We start from the raw sequence: 18841 nt of genomic DNA on the forward strand, positions 1-18841 counted from the left end.
AAAATAAGTCTCTATAATCTTTTTCTAATTACAAATAAAGAGGTCTTTGGAACTGCCTCTCCCTAATTTGGCATGTGCATTATGGTTTGAGGACTTGAAATCGATATGGTACTGAATTCATTTGCTCTGAGGAAGAATGGACACAGATAGCAAGAAGTCTTTTCCTCTGGGCTTATACCAGTTTGCTTTTATAAGGATTTTGTACCTTGTCCACGAACACTTGGAACTCATGGGAAAATTAATACTCCCTAAGCAAAATAACTTTTTTTTTTTTTTTTTGTTCAGGAAAATGTCTTCAATTTTTCTGATAGAAAGTTATTTCCTAGGTGCAGAACAAGCTACTACATACGCTTAGTAAATGCTCCAGATATGTGGTAAAAGTTGACGAATGGAAAAGATTAAGGCTCAAGCACAATGAATTTTTTTTTTTTTTTTTTTTTTTTTTGAGATAGGGTCTCTGTTACTCAGGCTGGGGTGTAGTGGCATGTTCACAGTTCACTGCAGTCTCAAACTTCAGGGCTCAAGAGATCCTCCCACCTCAGCTTCCCGAACAGCTAGGACTATAGGCACGTACCACCACATCTGGCTAATTTTTAAAAATATTCAGTAGAGAGGGGTCTCACTATGACTCCCAGGCTGATCTCAAACTCCTGGCCTCAAGTGATACTTTAGCCTTTGAAAGTGCTAAGATTACAGGTGTGAGCCACTGCACCTGGCCTTCAATTGCTTTGATACCTTATCAGTTAAGACTGGATTAGTTGCAAAAAATAGACTCCTAAAACAGTGATTTAAACAAGACACAAGTCATAGTTATGCTGTCCTGGGCTAGTACAACAGCTCTACAGGGTTGTCAGGGACTGGTCTCCTTCTATCTTAACTTTCTAGGATGATGGTTATTATTCCCAAGCTGGCTATGTAAGTGTCAGTTATCACGTGTAGAATTTATGCAGTAAGATGGATGAAGAATTGAGGAAAGCATGCCCTCTCCCTGTCAAGGGAACCCCTGCGAGTCTGTACATAGTTCTGCTTACATTTTATTAGCCGAAATTTAGTCGCAACATGCTACTTAACTGACAGAGCCAAGGAGTGTTTTTTTTTTTAGATAGGTTGCGAAGAGCCCAGCTAAAAATGAGTGTATTTTTAAGAAAAGAAGAAGAAAGAGAAAGAGAGAAGAACAGATTATAGAAGCCAATTCTCAGTCTCTGCCATAAACATACATTCATATAAACTTAAAAATGTGAATGCGTGCTATGGTTTGTATGTTTGTGTACCTCCAAATTTCATGTTGAAACTTAATCTCCAATGCAACAGTATTAAGAGGTAAAGCCTTTAGTAGGTTATTAAATCGTAAGGGCTCTCTATATTAAGGGGATTAGTGTCCTTAGAAATGGGGTGAACAAGCCTGTTTGGCCCTTTTTCCCCCTCTGGCCCTTCCTCTATTATTGAGGGCACTGCAATCATCCATTCCATCATGTGAGGATACAGCATCCAGGTACTATCTACAAAGAAGAGGGCAAGCGTTCATCAGACACTGACTCTGCCAGCACCCTGACCTTTAACTTCTCAGCCTCCTGAACTACAAGAATTAAATTTCTACTACGTAGAAATTACCTAGTCTAAAATATTTTGTTATAGTAGCATGAACAGAGACAAAAATTGGCACCAGAAATGGGGTGCTGCTGAAGTAAATACCTAAAAATGTGGAAGCGGCTTTGGAACTGGGTAATGAGTAGAAGCTGGAAGAATTTTAAAGTACATTGCCATGAACAGAGAGGCGTTGAGGGCAATACTGGTGAGAGTTCAAAGAAGAAGAGAGCTGTAAAGAGAGTGTTGATCTTCTTAGAGATTATCTAAGTGGTTTTTAACAGAATGCTGGTAGAAATATAGACAGTAAAGGCCATTCTGATGACATCTTAGACAGAAATGAGAAACAACTTATTGGAAACTGGAGGAACAGCCATTCTTGTGACAGCATGCAAAGACCTTGGCTGAACTATTTGTGTCCTAGTATTTTGTTCAAGGAAGATCTTAAGAGCAATGAAATAGGGCATTTGGCAGAAGAAATCTCTAATCAAAGTTTTGAGAATGTGACATGGCTTCTTTTGACTGCTTTAGTAAAATGCAGGAAGAGAGAATAAATTAAAGATGGAATTTATAATCTAAAGGGAAGCAGAACTTAAAGATTTGGAAAATTCTCAGAAGAAAAAAAAAAGTGTGTTCAGAAGAAAACACCAACAGTGTGGCCAAATGACCATTTGATTAGAAAATCAGGATGGACAAAAGTGAGAGAGGAGAAAGGAAGAAACCAGTCAGGCAGACAGATAGGGTGGGTCCTCAGTTAAATTCTTTCAAACAAACAAACAAACAAACAAACAAACAAACAAACAAAAAACAGCCTGAAAAATCAAATTGCAGGCACAGATAAGGGAACTTGCCAGGGGGCTTGCCTAAGACATGCCCACAGCTGCATAGATGAGAAAGGCTATATAGAAGACTGGGGCTCTTTGCAACCTATCTAAAAACAACATACTCCTTGGCTCTCTTGTCAGTGAAGTAGAGTGTTGTGATTAAATTTTGGCTAATAAAATGTAAGCAGAACTACGTACAGACTCACAGAGGTTCCCTTGACAGGGAGAGGGCATTCTTTCCTCAATTCTTCATCCATCTTACTGCATAAATTCTACACGTGATAACTGACACTTACATAGCCAGCTTGGGAATAATAACCATCATGCCTGGAATGGAAATAACCAACATGCCTGCAATGGAAAATTCCGTCTCCAGAAACATGCGCAGTAAGGGGAACAAAGCAAAATGGAGTAACTCAAGCTAAGAGCCTGCATGTGCACTAGGAATATGGGGTGGAACTACCAGAAACCCATGCCTTATGCAAATGAGATGCATAGCCTCTTATCAGTTTCTTATAAAAGCCTCTGTATCCAAACTGCGAATCAGCAACCCATTTTTCCAGGATCCCTCTCTGTAGCAGAGAGCTATTATCTTTCTTTTGCCTATTAAACTTCCACTCTTAAAGTCACTCTGTGTGTGTTCACATCGATGATCTCTGTGGCCATGAGACAACCAACTTTGCGTGTTACTCCAGACAATGAGGCCACTTCAAAAGGAAGTCAGATGCTATTCATCAAGACAATGAAAGAGGCTGGGTGCGGTAGCTTGTGCCTGTAATCCCAGCAATTTGGGAGGCTGAGGTGGGCGGATCGTTTGAGCTGAGGAGTTCGAGGTGGGTCTGGGCAACATGGCAAAACCCTATGTCTACAAATATATATATTTGTAGGCAAATATATATAATTTATAAATACATTTATAAATTTATATATTTATATAAATTTATTTATAAATATATATTTTTATAGACATATATACACACACATACACACATATATATACACACACACACACAAAAATTAGGCAGACATGCTGACGTGTGCCTGTAGTCCTAGCTTGAGCCTGGGAGATGAAGGTTGCAGTGAGCCAAGATCGTACTACTGCACTCCAGCCTGGGTGACAGAGTCTCGAAAGAAGAAAAAAGAAATAATGACCCCAAAACCATTTCAGAGATTGTTGGAGCTGCCACTCTCATCACAGGCCCAGACTGCCAGGGTCTTGAGGGCAGAAAAGTTTCAAAAAAAAAAAAACAGCCCACGGCTCCTGTGTGAAAAATTTCAGAAAGGGCTCAGGGGTTCCGGCCCAGCACCACCTCATGTCTCTGCTCCCCAGATTCTGGTGCAGTACTCCTCAGCTGCACCAGCTGTGGCTCAAGTGGGCCCAGGTGCAGCTGGGGCCAACCTACTGGAAGGCATAGGCAGTAAACCTTGGTAGCATCAACACAGTGACAACTCTGCAGGCATGCAGAGTACGAGAGCTATGGGGGCTTGGCTACCTCCACCTAGATTTCAGAGGATAACCCCAAAAGCCTCAGGGCTCAGGCACAGGCAGGGCTATCACAGAAAGCCCCTGATAAGGTAATACCTAGCAGATCCATGGGGTCAGGGCCAGGGTCACCGCAGAGTCCCCATTAGGGCAATGCTTGGGGTAAGCTATAGGGTTGGGGATGCCGAAGAGAACCTCCACTAGGGCAAATGTCCAGTAAAGCTGTGTGGGCAGGACTACTTCCAAGACCCTGGACCAGCAGAGCCACCAGCATGTAATTTCAGCCCAGGAGAACTGCAGGAGTACCACTGCAATGCCATGAAAGCTGCTGTGGGCTGCACCCAGCAAAGTTATGGGGTAGGACTGCTCTGAGCTTTGGAGACCCAACTTCCACCCCAGTATATCCAGAATGCAGACATAAAGTCAAAGATCATTCTGAAGCCTCAAGATTTAATGTTCTTTGCCTTAGTGAGCTTTGTACTTACTTGACGTCTGTTCCCATTTCTTCTTTCCTATTTCTCCCTTTTGAAATGGGAATATCTATTCTATGCCTGTCCTACCATTGCATTTTGGAAGCAAAAACTTGTTTGATTTCACAGATTCACAGCTGGAGAGCAATTTGTCTCTGGATAAATCATACCTTGAGTCTCATCCATATCTGATTTAAATGATATTTAGATGAGACTCTGGACTTCGAACTTCTGAGTTGGTGCTGAAATAAGTCAGAAATTTGGGGGATTTTAGAATGGAATGAATGTATTTGCATGTGAGAAGGTTATGAATTTTAGGGGATCAGGGGCAGAATGCTACAGTTTGAATATTTGTGGCAGTCCAAAATTCATATTGAGAAATTGAGGGATTAGGATGGCAGACAGGAGGCAGGACTAGCTTGCAGTTGCCACTTGGATGGACAGAGCAGCCTGTGGAGACTCACATTGTGGACTTTGGCTCCAGGAACTATAGCAGGAATATACCAGAAAGCCAAGATAATCCACAGACCCTTTGAAGGAACTGGATTACCACTGCAGGCTCCCTGAGATGCCAAAAAACTGTGAGTCTGCTTACTTTCTCAATGGGGAGGTTTATGGTCTGGGGCAAGTTTTCAGCCCTGGTCACTGGCTGCCTGGAAACAGACTCAGTGCTGTTGTTGGGGCACAGTGGGAGTGAGACCAGCCTTTAGGACTAAGGGCTGCATGGGAGCAGGGTAAGACCTGTGACTGCTGACTTTCCCCCACTTCCCTGGCGACTTGTATGGCTCAGCAGAGGAAACCTTAATCCCCCCGGGAATATTACTCCATTGGACTGGGAACCATACCCCCAACTGCCACAGCAGTCACAGCAAGTCCACCCCAAGAAGAAGCTGAGCTCAGACACACCTATCTCTGCTCCCACCTGGTGGTCTTTCTCTACCTGCCCTGGTAGGTGAAGAAAAAGGTCATAATCTCTTGGGAGCTCTATGGCTCTGCCCACCACCTGGGAAACCTGAATACTTAACCAGATGTCCCTAGGGCAAGTTTGCATCCTCCATATAGGCCCACAGCTAATGAGCTCTTGAAAGCATCACCTACTGGCTGGAGGCCAAGCAACACAAAACCAGTGCACTAAACAAAAACACAGCAAGGAGCCTCACAGAGTCCACTTCATTCCCCTGCTAACTCCCCCAGAGCAGGCGTAGGTATTCACAGCTGCAAGACCTGAAGACAGATCACATCACAGCAGTCTTTGAAGACCCTCTCCAGTACCAGTCTGGAACCTGGTAGCTCTGTTGGGTGCCTAGACCCAGCAGAGCAGAAACCGCCACTAGAGTTCAGCTCTCAGGAATCCCCATTCCTAGCGGAAGGGGGAGAACACTCCATCTGTGGAACACCCTGTGGGACAAAAGAATCTGCACAGCAGCCCGAGTCCCAGATCTTCCCTCTGACATAGTCCACCCAAAGAGAAGAAACCGGAAAAACAATTCTGCTAATATGATAAAACAAGGTTCTTTAACATGCCTAAAAGATCACACCAGCTCACCAGCAATGAATCCAAACCAAGACAAAAATCTCTGAATTGTTAGAAAAAGAATTCAAAATGCTGATTATTAAGCTAATCAAAGAGGCAGCAGAGAAAGGTGAAGTCCAAATTAAGAAATCAAACACATGATACAGGATATGAAAGTAAAATTCTTCAGTGGAATAGATAGCATAAATAAAAAACAATCACAACTTCAAGAAATCAAGGGTACACTTAGAGAAATGCAAAATGCACTGGAAAGCCTCAGCAATAGTCTCAGCCATCAAACAAGCAGAAGAAAGAACTTGAGAACTCAGAGACAAGACCTTTGAATTTACCCAATATGTCAAATACAAAGAAAAAAGAATTTTAAAAAATGAACAAAGCCTCCAAGAAGTTTGGGACTATGTTAAATATCCAAACCTAAGACTAATTGGTGTTGCCACAGAAGAAGGGAAGTCTAAAAGTTTGGAAAACACATTTGAGGAAATAGTCAAAGAAAACTTCCCCAGTCTTGCTAGAGATCTAGAGATCCAAATACAAGAAGCTCAAAGAACACCTAGGAAATTCATCACAAAAAGATTCTTGCCTAGGCACATAGTCATCAGGTCATCTAAAGACAAAGGAAAGAATCAACATCTGTGAGTCAAAAGCATCAGGTTCTATAATGGAAAACCTATCAGATTAACAGCCGACTTCTTAGCAGAAACTCTTAGCAGAAACTTCTTAGCAGAAACTTCTTAGCAGAAACTTAGCAGAAACTAAAAATGAGATCCTATTTTTAGCCTCCTTAAACAAAACAATTATCAGTCAAGAATTTTTGTATCTAGTGAAACTAAGCTTCATAAATGAAGGAAAGATAGTCTTTTCTAGACAGACAAATGCTGAGAGTTCATCACTACCAAGCCAGCACTACAAGAATTGCTAAAAGGAGCTCTAAATCTTGAAACAAATCCTTGAAATACACCAAAATTGAATCTTCTTAAAGCATAAATCTCACAGGATCTATATATCAATAAGACAATGAAAAAAATTAAGGTATTCAGGCAACAAATAGCAAGATGAGTAGAATAGTAACTCACATCTCAATACTAACATTGAATGTAAATGGCCTAAATGTTCCACTTAAAAGATACAGAATGGAAGAATGTATAAGAATTCACCAACCAAGTTTCTGCTGTCTTCAGGAGACTCACCTGACACATAAGGATTCACATAAACTTAAGGTAAAGGGGTGGAAAAAGATATTCCATGCAAATGGACACCCAAAGCAAGCAGGAGTAGCTATTCTTACATCAAACACAAAATAAAAAACTTTAAAGCAACAGTAGTTAAAAAAGACAAAGAGGGACATTACATAATGATAAAAGAACTAGTCCCATAGGAAAATATCACAGTTCTAAATATATATGCATCTAATACTGGAGCTCCCAAATTTATATAACAATTACTACTAGACCTAAGAAATGAGATAGATGGCAACACAATAATTATGGGGGACTTTAATACTCCACTGACAGCACTAGACAGGTCATTAAGACAGAAAGTCAACAGAGAAACAATGGACTTAAACTATTCCCTACAATAAATGAACTTAACAGATATTTACAGAACATTCTACTCAACAACTGCAGAATATACATTCTATTCATCAGCAAAGAAACATTCTCCAAGATAGACCATATTATAGGCCACAGAACAAGTCTCAGTAAATTTAAGAAAATCAAAATTATATCAAGTACTCTCTGAGACCACAGTGGAATAAAATTGGAAATCAACTCCAAAAGGAACCCTCAAAATCATGCAAACACAAAGAAATTAAATAACGTGCTCCAGAATGATTGTTGGGTTAACAATGAAAGCAAGATGGAAATTTAAAAGTTCTTTGAACTGAACGATAATAGTGACACAACCTATCAAAACCTCTGGGATACAGCAAAAGCACTGCTACGAGGAAAGTTCATAGCATTAAATGCCTACATCAAAAAGTCTGAAAGAGCACAAATAGACAATCTAAAGTCACACCTCACAAAACTGTAGAAACAAAAACAATCCAAACCCAAGCCCATCAGAAGAAAAGAAATAACAAAGATCTGAGCAGAACTAAATGAAATTGAAACAAACAAGCAAAACCCACAAAAGATAAATGAAACAAAAAGCTGGTTCTTTGAAATGATAAAATTGATAGACCATTAGCGAGATTAACCAAAAACAGAGAGATCTAAGTAAGTCCAATTAGAATCAAAGTCAGAGATATTACAACTGATGCCACAAAATACAAAAGATTTCTCAAGGCTACTATGAACACCTTTATGTGCATAAACTAGAAAACCTAGAGAAGACAGATAAATTCCTGGAAATACACAACCCTCCTAGATTAAACCAGGAAAGCATAAAATCCGAACAGACCAATAATAAGCAGTGAGATTGAAATGGTAATAAAACAACTGCCAACGAAAAAAAGTCCAGGACTAGATGGATTCATAGCTGAATTCTGTCAGACATTCAAAGAAGTATTGTTGCCAATCCTATTGACACTAATTATCAGAGAAATTCAAATCAAAACCACAATGCAATACCATATCACTCCTGCAAGAATGGCCATAATTAAAAAAAAAATCAAAAAATAATAGAGTTGGCATGGATGCTGTGAAAAGGGAACATTTTTATGCTGTTGGTGGGAATGTAAACTAGTACAAACACTATGGAAAATAGTGTGGAGATTCCTTAAAGAACTGCACGTTCTGTACATGTAACCCAGAACTTACAGTATAATAATAAAAAAGTTATTGTATACTAAAAAAAAAAAGAACTAAAAGTAGATCTACCCTTTGACCCAGCAATCCCACTACCAGGTATCTACTCTCTACTCAGAGGAAAAGAAGTCATTATGTGAAAAAGATACGTGCACATGCATGTTTACAGCAGCACAATTTGCAGTTGCAAAAATATGGAACCAGCCCAGATGACCATCAATCAACGAGTGGGTAAAGAAAATGTAGTTTATATATACCATGGAGTACTACTCAGCCATAATAAGGATTGAAATAATGGCATTCGCAGCAACCTGGATAAACTTTAAGATTATTATTCTAAGTAAAGTAACTCAGGAGTGGAAAACCAAGCATTGTATGTTCTCACTCATATACAGACATGACCTGTTCCCCAAAAACCTATTGAAATAAAAAAATCAAAAAATTATAAAATAAAATAAAATACAAAAAAATTGGTGATTTAAAAAAAACAAAACAACATACAATTCATACTGAGGCTTAATTTCCAGTGTGATAGTAGTAAGAAGTGGGCCTCTAGGAGGTAATTACGTCATGAGGGCAGAGCCCTCATTGTGATTAATGTGATTAGTGCCCTTGTAAAAGATCTAAGGGAATTTATTTGTCCTTTTTGTCCTTTTTCCACATGAGGACACACAGCAAGAAGGCACCATCTTTGGAGCAGAAAGCAAGCCCTCATCAGACACTGAATCTGTTGGTGCCTTGATCTTGGACCTGCCAGACTCTAGAATTGTAAGCAATAAATGTCTATTGTTTATGAATTACCTAGTATAAGGTATTTTGCTGCAGCAGCCAGAATCAATTAAGACAGCATGAAACCTCAATATATTTATTTATAAATTATAGACGTATTCCATTATGCTATTATTTTATAGAAATTATAAAATATGAACAAATAATTTTGTTAAAGAATAAAATAAAAATTAAACATAAATAAAATGTTTATATTGTCTTTCCAATCTCAGTGGATTGTAATCAATTTGGAGACTACTGCTCTAGGAGGCAATCAGTATAAACATTTAGATTCTACTTCTTCAAATTGGCAAGAAAATAATCATAGAATCTAGAAAGTCTTAGGGGTATGAGGTATTCCCTAGTCTATTGAGGAAAAGTCTATCTCCACTTAGGCAGGTTACTACTCAGAAAGCTGGACTAATTTTGAGTAATGGCAAGGCTAGATGCTTAATGTAGCCTCAAGAATTACAACATTAGCATGTGAGAACAACAGCATTATAAAATAAAAACATGAAAAACAGAGTGACAATATAAATTAGTTTAGTTACATGAAGACTTTAAGGTTATTTTTGTATATTTACTTCAAATGGCAACTTTTTTCTAAAAATGTGTTTATAGCAACATTTCTGAAAAGCACAATGGCAATAATACATCCAAAAGCCTTAAATTTGTTTATATACTATAAGTAAACTTCTTAGACTTCTAAGAGCCTAGAGAAAGAAACTATGATATCATGAAAATTTTATAAATAAAGATATTCCAATGATATTCATTACAGATAATTTATAATAACACAATTTAATAATTAGAAACAACTTCTATATCAGAAGTAAGCAAAAATGGTTAAACAAATTATAATATAGCCATGCAATGAAACATTCTGCAACTATAAAAAATTATACTTTTGACCGCTGGGCATGGTGGATCACGCTTGTAATTCCAGCACTTTGGGAAACTGAGGCGAGTGGATCATGAAGTCAGGAGATCAAGACCATTCTGGCTAACATGGTGAAACCCCATCTCTACTAAAAATACAAACAAATTGGCCGGGCATGGTGGTGGCCACCTGTAATCTCAGCTACTCAGGAGGCTGAGGCAGGGGAATCGCTTGAACTGGGAGGCGCAGGTTGCAGTGCACGGAGATGTGCCACTGCCCTCCAGCCTGGGCAACGAGAGCTAAACTTCGTCTCAAAAAATAAAAATAAAAATAATACAAATTATACTTTCAAAGACTATTTGCTGATATCATAAAATGCCCAATATTAAGTAGGGGAAGCAACATAACAAATTAAGTCACATATCCCCTTACAAACCTTTCTCTCCCCCTCTTTCACACACACGGACATTCCTATGTACATTACACTGATAAATTCCTAAAAGGAAAAACACCTGAATTTTAATGCTATTTAGGGAGTTATATTAGTGGCGATTTTTATCACATTCTTTAATGTTTTCTGTATTTTCCAAATTTCCTAGCACAAATACAGGTAACATTCATATAATTAGAACTCAATGCTACTGAAAAGCTTATTGAAAGTCATCTTGAAAGGAAATATATTAATGTTGGTTCTCAAAATTCAAAAATATGTTAAATAGTTTTATAGGTCTAGGGTTGGGCAGTGAAGAGCTATGTGGTCTCTAGGTCTGAGAAAAGGTAGTTTGAAGGAAATTCAGATAGTCAATTTGACTTCATGTGGCAGAAAATGTCTGTATTATATTTTAGATAGTAATTATTCACATTATAGTTATGATGCCTTATCAAATCATGCATTTGAATCTGAATTTGCAGAATTAACATTGACATGACTTAGATATAACTCTCAAGTATTAAATGAAAGTTAATAAAAATAAGATGTCCTATTTATTTAAAATTAAAGAAAAAACAAACAATTTCCATTTGCTGGCAAGATGGTAAAATAGGAACAGCTCTGGTCTGCAGTTCCCAGCGAGACTGACGCAGAAGGCGGGTGATTTCTGCAATTCCAGCTGAGGTACCTGGATCATCTCAATGAGACTGGTTTGTCAGTGGGTATAGCCGAAGGAGGGCGAGCTGAAGCAGGGTGGGGCATCACCTCACCAGGGAAGTGCAAGGAGTCGGGGAACTCCCCCTCCCAGCCAAGGGAAGCCATTAGGGACTGTATGTGAGCGCTGGCCCAGATACTGTGCTTTCCCCACTGCCTTTGCAACCCACAGACCAAGAGATTCCTTCCGGTGCCTACACCACCAGAGCCCTGGGTTTCCAGCACAAAACTGGGCAGCTGTTTGGGCAGACACTGAGCTAGCCTCAGGAAGTTTTTTTTTTTCATACCCCAGTGGCGCCTGGAACACCAGTGAGACAGAACCATTCACTCCCCGACCTGGGACACTGGAGCTTGGTGGGTGGGGGGCGTCCACCATTGCTAAGGCTTAAGTAGGTGGTTTCACCCTCACGGTGTAAATAAAGCCACCAGGATGTTGGAACTGGGTGGAGCCCACTCCAGCAGCAAGGCTGCTGCAGCCAGACTGTCTCCTCTCCCGGCAGGGCATCTCTTAAAAAAAAGGCTGCAGCCCCAGTCAGGGACTTATACATATAACGCCCACCTCCCTGGGACAGAGCACCTGGGGAAAGGGGTGGTTGTGGGCGCAGCTTCAGCAGACTTAAACGTCCCTACCTGGCAGTGCTGAAGAGAGCAGCGGATCTACCAGCACAGCGTTTGAGCTCTGATAAGGGACAGACTGTCTCCTCAAGTGGGTCCCTGACCCCTGTGTATCCAGGTTAGGAGACACCTCCCAGTAGGAGCCAACAGACACCTCATACAGGAGAGCTCTGGCTGGCATCAGGTGGGTGCCGTTATGGGTCGAAGCTTCCAGAGGAAAGAACAGGTAGCAATCTTTGCTGATCTGCAGCCTCCGCTGGTGCTACCCAGGCAAAATGGGTCTGGAGTGAACCTCCAGCAAACTACAGCAGACCTGCAGCAGAGAGGCCTGACAGTTAGAAGGAAAACTAACAAACAGAAAGGAATAGCATCAACATCAACAAAAAGGATGTACACTCAGAGACCCCATCTGAAGGTCATTGACTTCAAAGACCAAAGGCAGATAAATCCACGAAGGTGGGGAGAAACAGTGCAAAAAGGCTGAAAATTCCAAAACCAGAATGCTGCTTTTTGTCCAAAGGATCACAACTCCTCGCCAGCAAGGGAACAAAACTGGATGGAGAATGAGTTTGATGAATTGACAGAAGTAGGCTCCAGAAGGTGGGTAATATAACCAGTTTAGAGATGAACACAAATGACCTGATGGAGCTAAAAACACAGCACGAGAACTTTGTGAAGCATACACAAGTATCAATAGCCAAATCGACCAAGAGGAAGAAAGAATATCAGACTGAAGATCAACTCAATGAAATAAAGCAAGAAAACAAGATTAGAGAAAAAAGAGTGAAAAGAAATGAACAAAGCCTCCAAGAAGTATGGGACTATGTGAAAAGACCAAATTTATGTTTGATTGGTGTACCTGAAAGTCATGGGGAGAATGGAACCAAGTTGGAAAACACTCTTCAGGATATTATCCAAGAGAACGTCCCCAACCTAGCAAGGCAGGCTAACATTCAAATTCAAGAAATACAGAGAATGCCACAAAGATACTCCTCGAAAAGAGCAACCCCAAGACACATAATTGTCAGATTTAGCAAGGTTGAAATTAAGAAAAAATGTTAAGAGAAGTCAGAGAGAAAGGTCAGGTTACCCACAAAGGGAAGCCCATCAGACTAACAGTGGATCTCTTGGCAGAAACCCTACAAGCCAGAAGAGAGTGGGGGCCAATATTCAACATTCTTAAAGAAAAGAATTTTCAACCCAGAATTTCATATCCAGCCGAACTAAGCTTCATAAGTGAAGGAGAAATAAAATCCTTTACAGACAAGTAAATGCTGAGAGATTTTGTCACCCCCAGGCCTGCCCTACAAGAGCTCCTGAGGGAAGCACCAAACATGGAAAGGAACAACCAGCACCAGCCACTGAAAAAACATACCAAATTGGAAAGACCATCAACGCTATGAAGAAACTGCATAAACTAATGGGCAAAATGACCAGCTAGCATCATAATGGCAGGATCAAATTCACACATAAGAATATTAACCTTAAGTGTAAATGGGCTAAATGACCCAATTAAAAGACACAGACTGGCAAATTGGATGAAGAGTCAAGACCCATTGGTGTGCTGTATTCAGGAGACCCATCTCACATGCAAAGACACACATAGGCTCAAAATAAAGGGATGGAGAAATATTTACAGAGCAAATGGAAATAAAAAAAAAAAAGTAGGGGTTACAATCCTGGCCTCTGATAAAGCAGACTTTAAACCAACAAAGATCAAAAGAGATAAAGAAGGTCATTACATAATGGTAAAGGGATCAATTCAACAAGAAGAGCTAACTATCCTAAATATATATGCACCCAATACAGGAGCACCCAGATTTATGAAGCAAGTTCTTAGAGACCTACATAGAGACTTAGACTCCTACATAATAATAGTGGGAGACTTTAATTCTCCACTGTCAACACTAGACAGATCCATGAGACAGAAAATTAACAAGGATATTCAGGACTTGAACTCAGCTCTGGATCAAGTGGACCTAATAGACATCTACAGAACTCTGCACCTCAAATCAACAGAATATACATTCTTCTCAGCACCACATCAAACTTATTCTAAAATTGACCACATAATTGGAAGTAAAACACTCCACAGCAAATGCAAAAGAATGCAAATCATAACAGTCTCTCAGACCACACTGCAATCAAATTAGATCTTAGGATTAAGAAACTCACTCAAAACTGCACAACTATATAGAAACTGAACAACCTGCTCCTGAATAACTACTGGGTAAATAATGAAATGAAGGCAGAAATAAACATGTTCTTTGAAACCAATGAGAACAAAGACACAATGTACCAGAATCTCTGGGACACATGTAAAGCAGTGTGTAGTGGGAAATTTATATATAGTGCTACATGCCCACAAGAGAAAGCAGGAAAGATCTAAAATTGACACCCTAACATCACAATTGAAAGAACTAGAGAAGCGGGAGCAAACAAATTCAAAAGCTAGCAGAAGACAAATAACTAAGATCAGAGCAGAACTCAAGGAGACAAAGACACAAAAAACCCTTCAAAAAAATCAATGAATCCAGGAGCTGGTTTTTTTTTTTTTTTTTTTTTTAAAGATCAACAAAATAGATAGACCACTAACCAGATTAATAAAGAAGAAAAGAGAGAAGAATCAAATAGATGCAATAAAAAATGATAAAGAGGATACCACCAATCCCATAGAAATACAATCTACCATCAGAGAATACTATAAACACCTCTACACAAATAAACTAGAAAATCTAGAAGAAACAGGTAAATTCCTGCACACATACACCCTACTAAGACTAAACCAGGAAGAAGTCGAATCCCTGAATAGACCAATAACAAGTTCTGAAAGTGAGGCAACAATTAATAGCCTACCAACCAAAAAGTTGGGGACCAGACAGATTCACAGCCAAATTCTACCAGAGGTACAAAGAGGAGCTGGTGCCATTCCTCCTGAAACTATTCCAAACAATAGAAAGAGAGGGAATCTTTCCTAACTCATTTTATGAGGCAAGCACCATCCTGATACCAACACCTGGCAGAGACATAACAAAAAAAAAGAAAATTTCAGGCCAATATCCCTGATGAACATCGATGTGAAAATCCTCAATAAAATAATGGCAAATCAAATCCAGCAGCACATCAAAAAGCTTATCCACCATGATCAAGTGGGCTTCATCCCTGGGATGCAAGGCTAGTTCAACATATGCAAATCAATAAACGTAATCCACTGCATAAACAGAACCAATGACAAAAACCACACGATTATATCAATAGATGCATAAAAAGCCCTGACAAAATTCAACAGTCCATCATGCCAAAAACTCTCAATAAACTAGGCATTGATGGAATGCATCTCAAAATAATAAAAGCTATTTATGACAAACCCACAGTCAATATCATACTGAATGAGCAAAAACTGGAAGTATTCCCTTTGAAAATCAGCACAAGACAAGGATGCCCTCTCTCACTACTCCATTCAACACAGTATTGGAAGTTCTGGCCAGGGCAATCAGGCAAGAGAAAGAAACAAAGGGTATTCAATTAGGAAAAGAGGAAGTCAAATTGTCCCTGTTTGCAGATGACATGATTGTATATTTAGAAAACCCCATCGTCTCAGCCCAAAATCTCCTTAAGCTGATAAGCAACTTCAGCAAAGTCTCAGGATACAAAACCAATGTGCAAAAATCACGAGCATTCCTATACACCAATAACAGACAAACAAAGTCAAATCATGAGTGAACTCCCATTCACAATTGCTACAAAGAGAATAAAATACCTAAGAACACAACTTACAAGGGATGTGAAGGTCTTCTTCAAGGAGAACTATAAACCACTGCTCAAGGAAATAAGAGAGGACACAAACAAATGAAACATTCCATGCTCATGGAAAGGAAGAACCAATATCATCAAAATGGCCATACTGCGCTAAGTAATTTATAGATTTAATGCTATCCTGATCAAGCTACCATTGACTTTCTTCACAGAACTGAAAAAAACTACTTTAAATTTCATATGGAACCAAAAAAGAGCCTGCATAGCCAAGACAATGCTAAGCCGAAAGAACGAAGCTGGAGGCATCATGCTACCTGATTTCAAACTATACTATAAGGCTACAGTAACAAAACAGCATGGTACTGGTACCAAAACAGAGATATAGACCAATGGAACAGAAGAGAGACCTCAGAAATAATGCCACACATCCACAATCATCTGATCTTTGACAAACCTGACAAAAACGAGCAATGGGGAAAGGATTCGCTACTTATTAAAATGGTGTTGCGAAAACTGGCTAGCCATATGCAGAAAACTGAAACTAGATCCCTTCCTTATACCTTATAAAAAAATTAACTCAAGATGGAATAAAAACTTAAGTTAACTAAGACCTAAAACCATAAAAACCCTAGAAGAAAACCTAGGCAATACCATTCAGGACATTGGCATGGGCAAAGACTTCATGAGTGAAACATCAAAAGCAATGGCAACAAATGGCAAAATAGACAAATGGGATCTGATTAAACTAAAGAGCTTCTGCACAGCAAAAGAAACTATCATCAGCATGAACAGGCAACCTACAGAATGGGAGAAAATTTTTGCAATCTATCCATCTGACAAAGGGCTAATATCCAGAATCTACAAGGAACTTAAACAGATTTATCAGAAAAAATTAACCCCATCAAAAAGTGGGCAAAGGATACGAACAGACACTTCTCAAAAGAAGACATTTATGCAACCAACAAAAATATGAAACAAAGCTCATCATCACTGGTCATTAGAGAAATACAAATCAAAACCACAATGAGATACAATCTCATGCCAGTTAGAATGGCGATCATTAAAAAGTCATGAACAACAGATGGTGGAGAGGATGTGGAGAAATAGGAACACATTTACAATGTCGGTGGGAGTAAAAATTAGTTCAACCATTGTAGAAGACAGTGCGGTGATTTCTCAAGGATCTAGAACTAGAATTACTATTTGACCCCGCAATCCAATTACTGGGAATATACCCGAAGGATTATAAATCATTATACTATAAAGACACATGCACACGTATGTTTACTGCGGCACTGTTCAAAATAGCGAAGAGTTGGAACCAACCCAAATGCCCATTAATGATATACTGGATAAAGAAAATGTGGCACATATACACCATGGAATACTATGCAGCCATAAAAAAGAATGAGTTCTTGTCCTTTGCAGGGACATGGATGATGTTGAAACCAACATTCTCATCAAACTAACACAAGAACAGAAAACCCAACACCGCATGTTCTCACTCACAAGTGGGAGTTGAACAATGAGAACACATGTACACAGGGAGAGGAACATCACACACTGGGGCCTGTTGGGGGTTGGGGGCCTAAGGGAGGGATAGCATTAGGAGAAATACCTAATGCAGATGACGGGTTGCTGGGTGCAGCAAACCACAATGGCACATGTATACCTATGTAACAAACCTCTACATTCTGCACATGTACCTCAGAACTTAAAGTATAATACTAATGGTAATAACAACAATAATAATAATAATAAAAACAATTGCCATTATGTTAAACTTCATATTACAGCAAACCTTTTGCAGCTAATATTTATCTCCCAGAAAGTAATACTTTTACTTAGACAAGCTGCCAGGACTAAACTCTAACAGCATAAATATGTCACTAAAATAAAACCTTTTCAATAGACAAACACTGAAAGGATTACCTGGTTTAAGTTTTCACGTGTAAATTCAATTTGAAATGATATAGCTAAAAATCTCTGTGGTCTAAAGGAATGTTTTTAAACTTCCACAAAGAGAGTGCACAGTTATAGCTTCTACTCACTGATCTGGGCCTTCAGAAACACATCAATACACACAGTACATAAGAAACAGTTGTACGAGTTTTTTTGTCAATACAAAGCAAGGTCACTGCATTATAGAAAGACTCAGCACTCTGTTTATTTCACTTCCATAAAGGGATTGTTCAAGGGCAAATTCTAAAAGAATAATTCTGAGAAGCATTGAAACCCATGGAAAAACAGACATCTTTGGGAAAACCCTGAATATCTATTGGGATATTCTTGGATTACGTTGTAAATAGAAGCAAAGAGCGTATTTGAATAAAATTGTTTGCATTTATCTTTATATAGTTTAAACTAAATGCCTTTACTCCTTACTTCAAAGCAATGGAAAGGAACATAAATACCAAGAAAATAATAAATTAATAGCAATTACGGTGACTCACTCTGGAAAATCAAGATAAATAAGAAAAACTTACAACAATTAAATGCTGACAAAATTGTAATCCAATTTAATTAGGGCCTGCCCCATGTCAGACACTGTAGATTGCTGAGATTACTGTTAATGCTTCCCAAATACTGTATTTTCTGTATATAGGCCACATTAATAATAGGAAACAAGGCCAAGACGAGGTTGAAACTACTGAGGTGTTTACTTTGGGCACCAAATTTAAGGAGGCATATACAAACAAAAATCCCCTTAGTAATCCAAACAAACAATATTTTTATGAAATATTTTTAAAACAAAAAAGCAGAAAATCCATGATTAACAAAATATTAAAATTTTAATAAACATCTATCAGAAATCATATACCAAACACTACTTTGTCCAAGTGGAAATTATAAAAGCAATTTCACATTTAAAAACGTTTTCAGAGTGAAAAGAAGATAAACCTTTTCAGTAGAATGTCTTGCTTCTTTTTAATACTTTTGGATCTTCCTTAAACAATACTCTCTTGAGAACATAATGGGAAAACAACATCCAGAATCTTTCCACTTTGTCCCTCACTAAGAGACTTAAAAAAAAAT

The 18841-nt window shown here is 38.9% G+C and overlaps 1 protein-coding gene across 5 annotated transcripts in view; it reads right to left on the minus strand.

The window, feature by feature from the left end:
• The window catches only part of IMMP2L (inner mitochondrial membrane peptidase subunit 2), an 879518-nt gene that overhangs the window by 62652 nt on the left and 798025 nt on the right, over positions 1-18841 (minus strand). The gene's annotated exons all lie outside the window — the stretch shown is intronic.

Source organism: Theropithecus gelada, chromosome 3 (genome assembly GCF_003255815.1).
Source record: "Theropithecus gelada isolate Dixy chromosome 3, Tgel_1.0, whole genome shotgun sequence".
Classification (NCBI taxonomy): Eukaryota; Metazoa; Chordata; class Mammalia; order Primates; family Cercopithecidae; genus Theropithecus; species Theropithecus gelada.